The sequence below is a fragment of the Felis catus genome, chromosome A1, assembly GCF_018350175.1.
Source record: "Felis catus isolate Fca126 chromosome A1, F.catus_Fca126_mat1.0, whole genome shotgun sequence".
Classification (NCBI taxonomy): domain Eukaryota; kingdom Metazoa; phylum Chordata; class Mammalia; order Carnivora; family Felidae; genus Felis; species Felis catus.
In genome coordinates this window covers 103,335,011-103,347,435 of record NC_058368.1, presented here as the reverse complement: position 1 = coordinate 103,347,435, position 12,425 = coordinate 103,335,011, and the positions used below count along the sequence as shown (strand labels likewise).

The following is a 12,425-nucleotide window of genomic DNA, read 5'->3' as shown; positions in this document are numbered from 1 at the left end:
GCTTGATACATAATAAAAACCAAAGAAGTGTCAATTCTCTATTACCAGATGGCTAACCAGAGACTCTGTGGTAGATTGGACTCTGAAAAGCTGGGCTGGAATCCATGTATCCTCATTTAATAAGTGGGTAAAAACAGCCAGTTATTTGATGTTTCTAAATGTCACCTGTTACTCAGAAATGGAAACAATAATGGCTATCTCACTGTACTGTCAGAGAAAAGTTATGGGAGCACAGGCATGGAGAATGTCAGCCTGGAGTCAGATTCTACAAGTTCACCTCCAGGTATGCCCTTCAACTTGTTGATGAGCTTGGATTTTTAGGTTCTGGACAAAGGTGGAAATGATTCCATTTGGGAGGCAAGATTGAACTTCCTTTCCTTTAAATGAGCAAAAAAGTTAGACATTTTTTGAATACCAAGACTTTATTTGCCATCCCCTCCCCCCCCACCAAAACACTACAAGATTCAAGATTCAGGTTTTTCCTTTTATATATATATATATATATAATTTTTGTAATGTTTATTTTTGAGAGAGAGAGAGAGAGCACATGTGTGCAAGTGAGTGGGGGAGGGACAGAGAGCAAGGGAGACACAAATCCAAAGCAGGCTCCAAGTTCTGAGCTGTCAGCACAGAGCCTGTTGCAGGACTCGAACTCCTGAACCATGAGATCATGACCTGAGCCGAAGTCAGATGCTTAACCTACTGAGCCTCACAGGTGCCACAACATTCTAGAATTTCTGCTCTAGGTTCAGCTCCGTACTCATGAGAAGTCATTTAAATTGTATACGTGTCACCAGCCTTTTAGGGGTTGGGGACATGCAGAATATTGCCTGTGGAAGGTCACTTGCTTTCAAGGTAGAGGGTATGCTGGCCCTTTTGTAACCTTGCCTGGGACAGAATTGAATGTCAGTAATGCCAACAAATTACTCCTTTTTCCTCATTTGAGGCAGGTCTAGTAGATAAGTCACTCTCATTTTTAGTAAAAATCTTAAACTACAAACCTTCACCTTTTTTGAACAGAGATTTTTTTCCTCTGTAAAAAATTGTAAGGTTTAGAAGTTCCACTCACAATCATGAAAATGAAAATGTTCACTCTTCTAAGGAAGATGCAGATCTTTGTGTGACTTTCTTTAGAAGAGAAGACCAGTCACAATGCATTGATTTCATTTGTTTCCCATGAGAAACAGAGAACGGTCAGTTGTACAGTGAGGATAAAGGCCTTTATGGTTGTTAAACAGTCTCCTAAATCCTTGGGCAAGTTTCTTAATCTCTTTAAGCCTTGCTTTTCTCTCCTGTAAAATGAAGGCAATGATTGTGTAGTATGAGAAGTAAATATGATAATGAGATGAAAACCTTTCTCTTGTGCTGGACACAACAGTACATAATCACTAAATGTTAGTCAACTTTTATTAGAAGTATTTACAGTAAAGAAAACATACTGTTAATCCCACCATTTGGTTCATAGTAAATTGCTATGGTAGACTTTTATGGTAGTAAATTTTTAAGTAGCTTGGGAAAATAATCTAACATTTATAGTTTTAAGATTATGTGACCTATTGAATTAAATAATTATCCACTTATAATCTCGTATTAGCATGAATCATAGAGACCTAACTGTATATATTTGTTACCATGAAAACTCATGTGCATGTCATACAAATAGGACAAGTAATGATTATTTAAAAGTTATTACACAGTTTGCAATTTTAATAAATGATGAAAATAACTTTTGGAATCATGTGAACACAGATTATTTTTTTAAATTTTTTCATGTTTATTTTTGAGAGAGAGCGAGCGAGAGGAGAGAGAGACAGAGTGTGAGGGAGAGAGGGGGCAGAGAGAGAGGGAGACACAGAATCCAAAGCAGACTCTAGACTCTGAGCGGCACAGAGTCTAGAGTCTAAAATCTACACTCTGAGCTGCACAGAGTCTGGAGTCTAGACTCTAGACTCTGAGCACAGAGGCCGAGGCAGTACTGAAACTCACGAAAAAATGGCTTTTGGATATGTCCATAATGTTTTGAAGGAAATATTACAAACTCTTAAGAAGTTCCAGGAAGTTTCAAAAGTTGTTTTTAGAGTAGTAAAATTACTAAATAGACTCAAGCTGAAATTTTTTTGATACAGTTGCTACCTTTTAGTATTAATATTTTTGGTGTGTGTAAAATACACTTTGACAGCAGATTTTGTAATTTGTATATTTAAATGATGTTTTATAGTTTATGTTCAGTTAACATATTTTGTCAAAAGAGAGAAACTTTCTTTGAGATTCCTATTATCAGGATTTTAATGCATTCGTTTTTATCCCCAGCTCAGATTTCTTTAAAAGAATAAATGAGCTCACACAGTTATTTATATGTCCCATGAATTATTGTTCCTGAGTTTCTGAATCTTTGAGAATTCTTCTATATATGTTACAGATTAGTATCCAAGGTCTTAGTCCCATTGGCAAGATGTAGATATTAGTGTTATCTTCTTCAGTGACAACCAGAAGTAAGCTAATAAACAAGCCATGACACCAATGAACCATTTAGTTTATTTTTCTAAGTAAAGATTAAATGAGACAAGAGTAATACTCACATCAGAGACATGGCTTTAGATCATTTTTATTCATCTTGCTTTTTACTAGCGGAAGGAAAGTTGGTATTGCCGTATGGGTTCGTAAGAGGTAAACCAGTGGGGTTTATGTACTTATGAATTATTTGGGTAAAATATGTTTCATTCATAAATGTTACTATTACAGAAATTGTACTTGAAAGAAGGGATAAAAAATCTAAGGGTTAATTTTTAACTGAAATTAAAATGAACCAAGTATATATATAAAATATCAGCACAAATTATTTAAAACCAAGCACATCTACCTTAGGTAGTTTATCTATTTATTTTTAATAAGAAACCATCACAGTCTGACAAAACATGATATTTGAAATGTCTGACCTTTAAGGGATATATTCAAGATAGGGGTTAGAAGGGGTGGGAGCAGATATCACTATCCTACATCATTCTCTCCGTGTACGAACTCTCTTTCAGGGTTACAAATCGCTAAAGACAGATAGAGTCATCTGTACACTGTTTGAGGAAGACATTTCCTCTCTTCTGTTTCCTATTTACAATTCCACTGGGTTCATAAAATGGTCAGATGCTACAGAGCCATGAACAAACTACAGTGCTTTTAATAGAGCCATTCATCTGCTCCTTTTGAAGGTTAGTGTTCTCTCTCGAGGGAGGGTTCTCAGATAATAAGAGGAAAATGAATGCCAGTTGAGCACCTGTAATCAAATTACTCTTAATTCCCTCAACTCTTGTCAGATATTGAGCTCCTCAGATCGTTTCATAGGTGGGCATTTTACAGACCCCCATGGTGTAATACAGTTAGTTTCCTTTCCCACTTCCCTTTCTCTTTCCTGTGCTCCAGCCACCATCCATCATGACTGGGTAAATCCTGTCAGACAGAAAGTCCCAGCCGTTCAAACAGTCAGACACTGAGCCAGCCTGGTCTACTCATGCACCTGTCACTTCCCAGCATTCCGCTTGTGAGGAAGGGGGCCAAGAGAACATTTATGGAATGGATGCGGGCAACGTGCCCAGCGTGTCAACAGGCACAGTGTGGTCTCAGCCTCAGTCCTGGTAGGATGCTTCTGCTCCTGAAAAGATTCACAGTCTGCCCCACCCCCACCCCATCCCAAAGAAGGACTGATCTATGTAAAACGCTTGCTGCTTCCAACCTAGAGCAGACCATAATTTAGTCCAGACTCTCCCAGACCCAATGTGTCACATGTAACAAAACAAGCACTGCACAAAGCACTGGGCTGGTGAGTCTTTCAGCTGCACCATAACTCATCCTGCTCTAAAGGCTGCAGAGGGAATTTGTAGAATGGGGTGAAGTGTTCCATTTCATTTGTATTGTATCACTTGGGAGATGAGATGAATTCAGGATGCAGCCGCAGACATGCTTGGAATTTCATTGATTTTATTATGTTGGTTAGAACTTACATATGCCTTATGGGTTTTTTTTTTTAAATCACAACTTTTATTGAATGTAATTCTCGCAGAGCACATGGAAAATAATGGTGGTTCACAGTGAAGAAAGTATAACACTGAGGGTATTTTTGTTTTTTATGCCAATGACTTTTACCTTAAAAAACCTTGAGTCAGGGATATATGCAGAGATGCAAATCTAAGAATTGTGCCATTGTAATGAAAATAAAGCTTCAACTATTTTCTGAAATTATCTGCAATCAGATAACTCATTTATCAGTTATGGTGAAATGAATGTTAGTCTTGAGAATATCTTCCTCACTGGTTTGTTAAAAGGACAAGTTAAAACATTCCCCATCAGAGATATGCTTGTTAAATCATCTGTAGATCGGTATGCTTGTTTTCTGTCCACTCTGAGCAACAGAATTTCTTTTACTTTCCTTCTCCTCTTCCCTTTTCTTCTCTTCTCTTTTCTCCCCTTCCCTTCTTTCCCCTCCTCTTATTCTTCTCTTCCTTCCTTTCCTCCGTCCTTCTTCCCTTCCTTCCTTCCTTCCTTCCTTCCTTCCTTCCTTCCTTCCTTCCTTCCTTCCTTCCTTCCTTCCTTTTTTCCTTCCTTCCTTCCCTCTTCTCCCTCCCTCTCTTCAATAAGGGTCAGGCACTGATCAAGGCTCTGAATTAACATACTGAATGACACAAATGCCACCTCTGTGCTTCTGGAATTTATGGTCTCATAGTTCCTAAGTATTTAGCAATAGAGAACATGCTTATACATGTAGAGAGCATTACTTGGAAGGGCTCTTGAACTAAAAAATTTATACAGACTCTAAAAATGTGTGGAACACAAATTTCAGCCTAGAAGACTAAACCACACTCTGCCATGAGAAGAATACATGTATTTTACTATTCTCCCTTTTATAAAGACCCAAGCACATGCATTCTGACACTGATATGCAGTTCATTCTCCCTGTGGATCTTGGCAGAACATGTGAGGCAATAATATCTTTGCTGTTGGGATCTTGTGTAGCCACACATTTCGTCATGCCAATATTTTGTTAGGATGACCATTATTCCTCCAAGGCCACATTTGATCTGCTTCATTCTTTGAGTTTGTTTAAACTAAGTCTTTGTCATCTGATTGCAAAGAAAGGCATTCATTCTTCCAATACGTTTAAAAATGCTGGGTGATCATTGATAGGCTAATACTGGCTGCTCTGTGTTGCCAATCTAATGCTTTTCAATATTTTATTATCCCTGGAACATTTGAAAGCATCCCTATTTCTCACACTCTGAAGAGGCACACGTGTCACCTCTCCAGTGGTCATTTCCTTACTCTTCCTTGTTGACAAACGGCAGGCTTTGTTCACCATTCTGTGAGTGTCAGTGGACTTCTGGAAAAGCAGCTTTGGCCTGGGGGAGAATCTTGATTGGTCGTAGCCAATTACTGGCCTACTTTCTCTTGACAATTGATTGATCGAGGTATGGTCATATGACATAATTCCGGCCAATGAAATGTTAGGGTAATCCTGGAAAGATTTTTCTCATTTGTTAAAGAGCCACAGGAGAGCGATATATCCTTTTTTAAATTATTTGGTCTTGACATTGTTACCTGCATGTGATTCCTGGAACTGAGGTAACCATCTGAGGACCTTGAAGAGAACAAAACTAAGACAAGTTCCTACTCTGGAGAATTAAATAAGACATAGGAGAACCTGTGTCTTTGAATATACGTTTATTTACCCAGCCCTGGAATTACTCTACTTCCATACATTTTGTTATATTAGATACTACAACTTACACTTACTGTTGACTTTGCTTGTTATGTTTTCTGTTATGTGGAGCCAAAATATATGCTAAGTCACATCCTTTTCTTTAAAGTTAGTTGAGATTTTAAAATACAATGAATGCCATGACTAAGATGAAATCTACCCAACTTTGAACTTGAAAGAAATATATTATTACTTTGATCATTTGGTATCAGTGCAAGAACTGAGACTACATGCTTGTCAAAAGCATTTGCTTCCTAGGTTGTGTGGAGGGTAAATGACAAGATGGATCATTTTTAATATCGTACCTGTGCTCTGTTTTATTTCCAGCTACACGTGTACCACTTTCTATATTCTTCCAACTCCTGTCCTTGTAGAGAATTATAGCTCTAATATCAGGTATCCAGGTCTGTTGCTGCTAGGCCTATGGTGATGAGTTAGATGTTTCAAACTCCTTTGATAGGAAATTACATCCTGCTGGGAGTACCTCTAAAAACAAGACGCCCATGTTCATCTCACAAACACTCACCACATGTACCTCTTAACTAAACTTGTGTAAGCTGAGATTTTATGGTGGCCAACTTCCCCACTCTGTGGGGAAGACCTAGGAATGAGGCCAAATCAAAGAATAGTGTTACCACAATGGAGAGTCACAGAGTCTTGTGGATATTTTCGAGGTGATAGATTTAGCTGTCCCTAAAGGTTACTCTACTCGGTATACTTTTTCAGTTACATGGGTTGAGTTATATTCACCATCATAGGTAAACTAATGACTCTTCAAGATGCCCACGTCCTGATTCCCCGAGCTGTGAACATATTATGTGACAGAAGGGCTTTGCAGATGTTTTTAGAGTACAGACCTTAAGGGGTGCTTGGTTGGTTCAGTAGGTTAAGTGTTTGACTCTTAATTTTGTCTCAAGTCATGATTTCACGGCTTGTAAGTTCAAGCTCCATGTCAGGGTCTGCACTGACAGTGCAGAGCCTGCTTGGGGATTCTCTCTCTTTCCCCCTCTCTCTGCCCCTCTACTGCTCACATGTACTCACAAGCTCCGTCTCCGTCTTTATCTCTCAAAGTAAACTTAAAAAAAAGAGAGAGTACAGACCTTAAAATATGGAGCATATCCTGAATTTTATACGTGAACTTAATTTAATCACAGGAGCTCCTAAAAGCAGAGAAACTTAGATGATTCATGTAGCAGAAGGGGAAAGTCAGAGGGATTAAAAAGTGAGAAGGATTCAGTTGCTGAAATGCCCAGATGTAAGAACCAGATCGAGAGGCCTCTAGGAGGTAAGAGTGTCCCTCAGCTGAGATGTCACAAACACACACACACACACACAGACACACACAGACACACACACATACACACACACCAAGCACCTCAGTCCTACAACCAAAAGGAATATTCTGCCAACAGTCTGACTCAGCCTTGAAGTGATTCTCCTCCAGAGGCATCCAGTTAGAGCCCAGGTGGCTGACACTTTGAGTCTGGCATATGGAGACCCTAGAGCAGAAAAACCAGTCAAGACAACCCAACCTTCTGACATGCAGAGATGCGTGATAAACACATTCGTTTAAGCTGCTGAGTTTGTGGAATTGTGTTAACAGCAGCAATAGAACACTAACACAGTTACTAAGTAGGATTTTTTTTTTTACTGTTACAAGCAAAAGCGCCTTGATGAATACAATATTGTTTTGAGACCCAAAAATATTGCGATATTGGAAGGAAATACACCGGATTTTGAGTATGAAGTAGCCACGGTCTCAGGAAAAATACAGAAACCTTACTCGGAAATATATTTAGGTTTTTAGAATGTTGTGGTTAGTTTTTGTTTGTCTCTTTGTCTCTATATGGTAGAAAAGCAGGTATCTTGAGAACAAAAACTGTAGCCCGTTGACAATAAGTGAACTCTACAGTGAGTAGAAATAGAAAAAGAACACATTTAGAGTGCTGGTTTGACAGTCAAACTTGCTGCAGGGATGAAGGAGCACATTAACAGGTCACAAGCAAGTTAATCTCCAAAGGCTCACAGGCTCATTGGCAGGGCCAGAGCAGGTGAAAGTCCCAAGGGAAAAAAAAAAAAAGGTTGATGACGAGGAACTGAGCAGAGCCAAAGGAAGAGGAGATCTCTCAGTCGGATTCAGTGGCTTTGGAGGGAAAATTTTAACCTAAACTAAGGACTAAAAATAAAAATCTAGGAAACTCTATTTGTAATTCCAAAGCTGAAGTAAATAACGGAGATGATGGAGAATATTCAAGTAATGTCAAGCTGGGTGTTAAATTTAGGTGAAAATGTAGCAAAATAAAGTGATGCCAAGCAAGGATGCTCACTTGAAATGCTCACCTTGGTGTTTAGCATTTTCCTGGGAAGTCGGTCACGTAGGCGTGCAACATCTCCACGACTAACTTCAGCAAAGACAAAGTATTCACCAGCAATCACACTGTTAGCACAAATTTCAAATCGGTGCAGCCTGGCCCACGCTCTCAGGTACACAACTTAAAAGCACGGTTATAAGGCAGAATGTTCCAAGGCTCACGCCGCGTTTCCCAGAAGCTGGCCAAGGGCCAGTCCTGAAAACAGGTCTCTTTCATGAGGAGGAATAGACAGAGTAAAGAAACCCAAGCGTGCTGAGTTAACCCTTTCCTGCACAGGCTGTTATATATCAGAGCCACTGGGTTATAAGGGCCTATGAGGTTGTATTAAGACTGACAGGACACTTTTTATAAGCCAGTTCACAGCATGCTGTGAGCGCATCAGAGGACACTTTAACAAACAAGAACTCTCTTTGCTGGAAGCACATATTAGCAGAGGACGTCCCTTCCTGTACAGAAAAACAGAAACAGATGGAAAGTATGTTCCATGGGACCACAGCTTCTACTCAGGCTGGAGCCTGTTATCCTAACTATTATAATGAAATGGGAGCTCAGTTTCTCAAATGCCACCGATGCCAATGAAAAACTCATGTAGTGACAGCTTCACAGGTTGTAGGAAGTATGCCACCTCTCGTTGCTTCCTATCCTTGCTCATGTGATAAGTCACATAAACTACCTACCTGGATGCACACTGAACAGCATAGGCCGTTCTTAGCCAGAGGAGACCAACCCAAAGGCTACAGGTAGCTCACGCTTTGCCCAGTCTTGCAAGGGCCACAAGAATCCTTGAATTGCCCATCTGCCAAGTATTAGCTTCTTAACTGGTTTGGAAGCTATAGCCTGTTCTCAGGCTTTGCCTCCTGTGCTTTGGTGTGATAGCTCTTACCCTGTGAAGAAAACCTGCTCCTTCTTTCTCAGAATTGTGTGCTTCGTCAGTCAAACCATTTTATGTCACTCACCCCAGGATGTAGGAATAGGAATTTGCTTATTTTCCCCACTGGAAGACAATATTTTTATGTCACTATGCTGATTAAAATAGTGGGTTCCATGTTGGGACTATGCAGTCCTTTGGGGGAAAAATCACAAAGAGGGAGAGAGACAGAAGGAAAAAGAGGGAGAGGAAGGGAAAGAGAGAGAGAAAGAGAAGAAGAAACTATATTTACTGTGCTTTGGGAGATTCATGGTGGGGGGGGGGTCACAAAGAGTTATTTGTTTTTTTGTGCATGATTCTAGGAGTTGGCTTGAGACTGAGACCACATCAATGAAAGAAACTGCTTCTCCTTATATCTTCAAGGAGTTTGTATTTTACTGAAGGTGGGATGGGCAGAAGACGGACAGTTTTTAAAAGCAGCTCAGTGAGGGCTACTGTAGAAGAAAGCACAAAACTGTTGGATGGGAGAAAAGACATCTTGACATTTGCTTTGTCAAAAAATATATATTCCACTGCATACCTTTAACAAGCTACTTTGAGTTTTCTTGATGTTCCGGGACTTTGGGGTCTTAGAAGCTTAAAAAAGGATTAGGCTGGGTCACATTTGAATGTATTTACTTGCCCATGTTCAGTGAAGAACCCCTTAACTGCAGGAGCCCAGGACCCTAGCAGGTTGGGCAGGGGTACTGTGACCATGATTCAGCCAACACTTCCCCACTACAGCATTACAAGATCTGCTGTCAGACTTAGCATGTGTTAGAGCCACTCATAATGGGCCAGGAATGAAAAAAGTAGAGAACTTTAAGGATGTTATCTCTGGGCTGGCATGAATTTCTCAGTCACAAACGTATGCGCAATAGCATACCTTTCAAAATTTCTCTAATGTAATTTAGCTCTTGAGGTCACTTTAGTTGATGGTAGAAAATATAATTTTGTCAATTCAGGGTAAGCTTACGATCATTCAGACTCATTTAAACATACATCTAAATCCAGTCAATTCAGAATTTTAGAAAGCTTTTCAGGGCTTGTATTCATCACCAGCATGATTTCCTCCCTCCCTTCCTTCTGTCTGTGGGGGTGTCTAAATTCATAGGGAAGAGGGGAAGAGATGTGTGTGTGTGTGTGTGTGTGTGTGTGTGTGTGTATAATGGCTTCCAGGGCAGGACTGCTTCTAGTAGCCATCTAAGTCCCTGGACATCCATAAGATAGAACTCATCTCTTTGGGTCCTCATTCCTCTGCTGTCATTCCAACAACTCAAGTATGGCATCCACACATTCTACATCTTCCTGACTAATCCCTCAAAATAATATCCTGGTAAAAAGTGGCATTGATGGATAAACTCACTTGCCATTGGGACTTGACTCTTTGTCCTATGAGATCCTCTGTCACTCCTTTATGAGCTGTAGGCATCTTGAGATACATCATCTCTGAGGAGTGATCCTTCAGTCTTGACTGCACATCTGATGTTTCAGTGTCCTCTCTTTCCCTTACCTAGCGGCTCTGGGTCTGTGGACCAGGAATTCATTGATCCTACCTCTTAACTAGGGAAAGAGTGGAAAACATTCCAAGTGAAGAAGTTGTCTTAGGATGTTCTAGGAACTTAGTCTACACTTTACAGAATAGCTCCTGAATTCTCAGCGAAAACACTCAAAACTTGCCTTAAGTCTGCTCTTATGGTAGAAACTCCTTTTTCTCCCATTCAGCCAGATTCTCATTATATTGAAGCTCAACAAATTACTTAGGGCATAGGAGAGAACCAACGTGGCTACCATTAGGGAGTTAATAGAATGTGTAGAAAATTAATAGCATGGTGACAGTAAGGTGATTGTGCACTAATCTCACTCCAAGTTATAATTATAATTCAGCATATATATGTAACAACCAAACCAAAGAAATGGGATATGCATTTAAAGGAATTACTCTAGAGCAAAAGCATTCATAAATTCAAGCTAAATTATAAGCCACATGCACTAGGCCTTTTAGTAACCGCTTTGGCTATTATGTGGCTTTGCTACCTATACGGGGTACTGGGCAGAGAGGGAGGATCTATTTTAAAATGTGTGTTCCTTCGTCTAGATCAAGGATTTGAAAACTTGTTTTGTAAAAGCCCAGACAGTAAATATTTTGGGCTTTGTAAGCCAGGCTATCTCTGTCACAACCACTCAACTTTGCCTTTGTAGCATAAAAGAAGCCATAATGCATCAACACATGAGTATGACTATGTTCCCATAAAACTTTATTTACAAAAACAGAGGGCTGGCATTGGCTCGGTCACTATGGTTTGCAGATGTCTGCCCTAGCTGTGAAAGCAGTCCTTTCCCAGTTTTTGTCCTGCTGTAGCAAAATGATTAAGAATGGTGTGCTTGGGGGGGGGCGCCTAGGTGGCGCAGTCGGTTAAGCGTCCGACTTCAGCTCAGGTCACGATCTCGCGGTCGGTGAGTTCGAGCCCCGCGTCAGGCTCTGGGCTGATGGCTCGGAGCCTGGAGCCTGTTTCCGATTCTGTGTCTCCCTCTCTCTCTGCCCCTCCCCCGTTCATGCTCTGTCTCTCTCTGTCCCAAAAATAAATAAAAATGTTGGAAAAAAAAATTAAAAAAAAAAAAAAAAAGAATGGTGTGCTTGGGGAAAACCCGTTAACAACACTTTTCAGTTCTCAGGACAGGCTTCGTTTCTTTTTCCACTTTGTAATTCACACACCGGGCACAATGCTGAGCGTTTAAGTACTTTTTCAGAAAAAATGATGAACTTTCTTCAACTCTGTACAAGTGAGGGCACATGTCCTGCCTCTTCTTGGCAAGTGTCTGTGGTCAAGGGCAGATCTGAGACGTACGGAATTCTTCTCAGTGGAGAGGTAACAGACACCAGGGGTGACAGCTAGAACACTCTGTATGAAACAGACCAGATTCTATACATGACACATTCAAATGCTGGGCTTGAGTCATTTCTGAAGTTGACATTTTAAAAATAAATGTTCTTCATAGATAACTTAAAATATTTATCACCTAAGAACTGTTCTGCATGGTATTAGTTCATGCTAATTGTGTATTGCCATTTGGTTACTGCTCTTGAGAGTGGCTAAATGATGCCAATTATTTCATGAACCCTAAATGATGGAGCTGTACCTTCCTCCAAATTTTATTTCCCTGCCTTTGTTCTCTCTAATTACCATTGCTCTTGTGATGTTAGAGGGCATGCAAAAATACAGTTCCGGTACTTGCATCCATCATAAAGATACATGTATTTGTAGACGAAATTGGAAACATTTGGTTTTGTTGTTATGGTTAGTTATCAGTGGGGCTGAAATTGCTAAAAGATTGCAATAGATTTACGTGCCAGCGTTTTATTCATGGGAGACACTGGCACTTTCCACTTGGGGCAAGATGA

The 12,425-nt window shown here is 40.1% G+C and overlaps 1 long non-coding RNA gene across 5 annotated transcripts in view; it reads left to right on the top strand.

The window, feature by feature from the left end:
• The window catches only part of LOC123385626, a 435,444-nt gene that overhangs the window by 314,520 nt on the left and 108,499 nt on the right, over nucleotides 1–12,425 (top strand). The window lies entirely within an intron of this gene.